Raw genomic sequence first — 4,498 nt, 5'->3', positions numbered from 1 at the left:
TCACTGACTTTTGTTGTGGTTCCACGAAATGTCAGCCATAATTCTAATTAATATTTCCTAGTAAATAATATGGCTCATTATTATGGTAAAATGTTCGGTACAATCATGTATTTCTTGAATGTGGTCACATTGATCACAGAAGTTGGTCACGCTCCATAAGAGTGTCCGCAATTTCTTACATTTTGAGAAATTGCCCGAAGTGCACCATCTGCATTCGTATAATCTGTGGTCTTACCATTACAATTTACATAATTACAATGTATTATCTTAAAGGTTGGAAAAAATAATTATTGATAACGTTGATACCTACGTAGTACCGAGAACGATGTTGGACTTGGTTCGACGATGAAATCGTGTCGTTCACCAACCGTGGTGCAGTGGCTATTTTTTCTGATTTTTCGTAGTGGACATATTAAGTTTGAGCTTAGTTATCAGGGCCATCCCGAAGATAAAAATCAAGGGGGGTGAATAATATGAAAAATGCCGACTACAATTTTTTTACTCCATGTATGTAGTATAATTAACTATATGTAGTCGTATTTTTACTTTTTAACATGTATATATGTTTCAGTGTCGCACGTTCTTAAAATTGACAATTTAATTATATATATATGATATTTCATATTGTATAATAAGTAGTTATATAAATTTTATTTGTGTGTACACTGTATTACAAAATATGTAATATTTGTTTTCCGTAAGTAAAATTAAGTCTTTCTAGGCTATAATGAAACAAGTTCGACTGCCGATTGGTGTTTTCGTTAGGGGGGACACACCCCATCAAGACCCCCCTTCTGGACGGCCCTGTTAGTTACTATCAATTATGGGCTAAACGGTGAATTTTTTTTAAATTATTATAAAAAAATCACTTTACAATCGCAATTTATCTTAAGTTGTCTACCTTAAGATTTTGGTAAAATATATTTATATTATTCACTATATTTACAGGCTTAATTATATATATATATATATATATTTATATACTTATATTTGTAATAAAACAAAAAAAAGAAACAATGAAATATTAAAAACTTATTTTTGACCCTGAGTTTATTGTACTATAAAGGTTGTACACATTTTTATTTTTCGTAGTGCACAAAGTGTGTTGTAGTGCACGCAGAAATAGCATTTTTCCAGCGGTTTTTCCTGACCTCGAGAATTTATTCATATTTGATACACGGAACGCATCGAACATTTGATTTTATAATTGACCATTATTGGGAAACCAACGAATGGTATTGCACGAGAATAATTGCATAACATTGGTTTCTTCGAAATATTCCGGTCGGATAATGTGATTATCGAAACGCGATAAAACTACAACGAACGGGTGTGTAGGTATCGTGTGTCTTCGTCGGCATCGATTAATATCTGTATCGGATCAGCTTAGGGGAAACGGATCGTTAACGATGATCACAAAAAATAATACGATCAATTAGACAAATTTAAGCGAACCGCACTCGGTTATTTATGTTAATGCGTAGACCCATCTCGGGCGCGTAACTATTATTATAAATACGCGCGTAATTAATATCGATAACATTACAATGTAATACCGGTAAACCGTTTCTTATTTACTCAATGTTTATAACCAGACGGTTGTACGAATTTAACAATCGATTTATTCGATTACTTTTTTTTTTTCATTAACAAGTATACGTACAACGAACTATTGGTACTTTTTCTAATAGTTACGTTTTATCAATATCGTGTAACGTTCCGCCGGTAACTACCAATTAATTGCAACACACGGATGAGTACGTGGGTTTAACCTCGTGCGCAAGGTATTAACGACGAGCGCTACCAGTGACGACGGACTAATAAAAAAAAAATGCGGAATGGCGAGCATCAATTTTTATTAGTACCTAATACCCCCCCCCCACCAAATAATAATAGTAATTGTTCATAATTTCGTAAACTATCGATACACGATAATCGTGTCTACCATAGCGATACGATCGACCAGTTGATATTATCACGACTGTGACCAAAAATAAATACCTATACGTATTTAATTAAGGATTTTACGGCACCATCTTAGTTCAAACCTGCGCCGCTACACGGTAGAGCTCTGCGTGGTCCTTTTTTTTTTAATACCGGACCGGACTGATACATTTTAACTAAACTTAAGACCACACCGGACCGGACCGTATCATTTAGAATGTACTTGAAATTACCGAAACCGTACCTGATGTTTAAAAATTAGACCGAATGACGTATAATGTTCAAAATAAAATATAAAACAGTATAATTATAAAATTGTCCATAATGTATATTGTACACATTTGGAAATAATACAGATGTTAAATAAGAAAATTCACGATCATTAACTCGAATTCTATTCCTGGATCCAGATTGTATAAGTAACAAGGGCGTATATGAGTTGAGGCCGTGAGGGGGACGAATGCTCCCTTTGCCACCTCCTCAAATACGCCCTTGATAAGTAACCAATACAGAAACGCGACGAGCTATTTTGGTATCCTAAAACATTGTAATCCGAGTGAAAATAACATATTATTATGTTGGATATTATTTTACCACGTAATGTACAAGGTATATTAAGTAAAATCATGTTAAATTGTTCTTCAAAATTTAGACCATTATTATCTTATTGAACTGAAGGCGGACGGACCAGACTGGACTGATTTTGTTTGCAGACAAGGGGACCGGACCGGACCGGACCACGTTAAATTGAAAAACACAAAGACCGAAAAAGACCGGTTTAGACCAGACCGTGCAGAGCTCTACTACATGGACTACGGCTTACACCGGGGGTCGGTAACTTTTTAAACTACATGGGCCATATTTTTTTTCAAATGTTTATCAAGGGCCACATTAAAAAATTTTTTTTACAAATGATATATACTAATAATTGTATTGTTATTATATTTGATTATTTTACATAGAAATATGAGTGTAAAAAATACGAATGTTACTGGAAAAAATTGTTTTAAGAAAAAATTTAATTTTTTGACAAATTAAACATAATGGCTTACCTTTGTTTTCGACGAAAAAGTATAAATCAACCCAAGAATTATTAAAAAAACGATGTTCATCACCAATTTTTTCTTTTTTTAGTCGCCATAATGTTTGGATTTACTTGTAAAATGAAATTATTACAAACGCAAACAGTCACACGTACGGGCGTAATCACGGTGTAATACTAATTGCTACAAACGCAAAGTAACTATGCCCATAGATTAAATATATTAAATACATAGATTAAATATATTTAAAATTTTAATTTTTTAAATATATATAAGTATATTTAATTTTGGTTGTACAAAATTGTACAAAATAAAGTACATAATACTGTTTGATTACAAATCATGATTTCGAAAGTACGGGTGCTGGGGTAACGCACCTTAAACTGACTATATAACTGTGTTGAATAAACTATTAACGATTAGATTAGATTTTATTTATAACGAAAAAATAATTGAATAATATTGAAAATTGTATGAAAAATTTTATTGAACAAAAGTAAAACACAAAAATTAACCACCTTTGTGCGGGCCATAAAAAATGGCTTCGCGGGCCTCATGCAGCCGTGGGTTGCCGACCCCTGGCTTATACCGTTGTAGTCGACGTATCGCCACTGATGTGTTTTTGTGTAATTATGGCAGTGGCGGTTTTACGAGGGGGGGGGGAGATAGGTGGATCCTCCCCCTTGAGCCGTGTAAAAACTAAAAATATGAATGAGCAGTTTACTGAATATCGTTTTGGCAATAATTTTATGTTAAAACTGTTTACTGGTTTACAAAAATATTTGCTCCTATAGAGGGCGCTCGTTCTTTACTGGTTTACTCGTATGTACCATGGTATGCAGTATCAAGTGGTATAAAAAAACTGGTAAACGGTCAGTATTATTACTCTATGGGTCAGCAAACCGTTTTCTTTTATTACCTCTGCGAAAACTCGGATATGATTTTTTCGTTTATCATTGTTAACAAATAACAGTTTTTGAGTTTACGACGTTCACGTTTTTATAATATCGTTTTTGAAGTGCTAACATTTGTAGCTCGAGCTTTCTCTTTTTTTGTAGAAATGTCAAAAAATAAAATAATGTCTTATTTTGAAAAAAATGCGCCGACAAAATGTAGAACGAATAACACCGATGATGATGCAAAAAACACTGATTGAAATGCAGACACAAATGTCGGTTAGAAAAATGCCAACGTCATCAATCGAAGAACAGTTATCAAGGTATCAAGTAAGTTTACTAGATAATTAGGGCATAAGAAATTGTATTAATGTAACTGCAGATGACTTTACTAAATCATTAATAGTTAAAAGGAGTAATATTCATAGGCGGACATTTAGTTGAATTTTTGAGGGGGGCTATAATAATTCAATATAAAATAACCCGCAGGGGCTTCGTTCCCATACACAAGTAAAACTTATTACCATTAAAAATATATTTATATATATATATATATATATGTTTAAATCATATTAAAAAAAACACTAAATAACGTATATTTAAAAATAACTAATA

The sequence above is a fragment of the Sipha flava genome, unplaced genomic scaffold (assembly GCF_003268045.1).
Source record: "Sipha flava isolate LNK unplaced genomic scaffold, YSA_version1 44_pilon_pilon, whole genome shotgun sequence".
NCBI lineage: Eukaryota > Metazoa > Arthropoda > Insecta > Hemiptera > Aphididae > Sipha > Sipha flava.
The sequence above is the reverse complement of the archived record's forward strand: the minus strand, read 5'-3'. Positions refer to the sequence as shown.